This window comes from Chiroxiphia lanceolata, chromosome 2, assembly GCF_009829145.1.
Source record: "Chiroxiphia lanceolata isolate bChiLan1 chromosome 2, bChiLan1.pri, whole genome shotgun sequence".
NCBI classification, from domain to species: Eukaryota; Metazoa; Chordata; class Aves; order Passeriformes; family Pipridae; genus Chiroxiphia; species Chiroxiphia lanceolata.
Window position 1 is genome coordinate 80,718,347 of NC_045638.1, and position 260 is coordinate 80,718,606.

Below are 260 nucleotides of genomic sequence, written 5' to 3' on the forward strand. Positions count from 1 at the left end.
GCAGTCAGGTAAAGTCCCTTTGCTCATACAGGTAGAACAAGTTGTCACTCTTCCTTTCTAAGCTCCATTACCACTGTGCTGCAATCAGGAAAAGAAACCTGGTGTAGACAGTAAGGTGAAGAAAAGCACTAAATAAGAAAGAAGATTCCATTTATACTTGCTTCTTTCCGGACTCTGGTGGTCTCTTATCTGTCTGTGTTTGACTTAGCAAAATACGCAGAATTCTTTGTTTTCCTTTATTAATCACTGTAAAAAAAGTG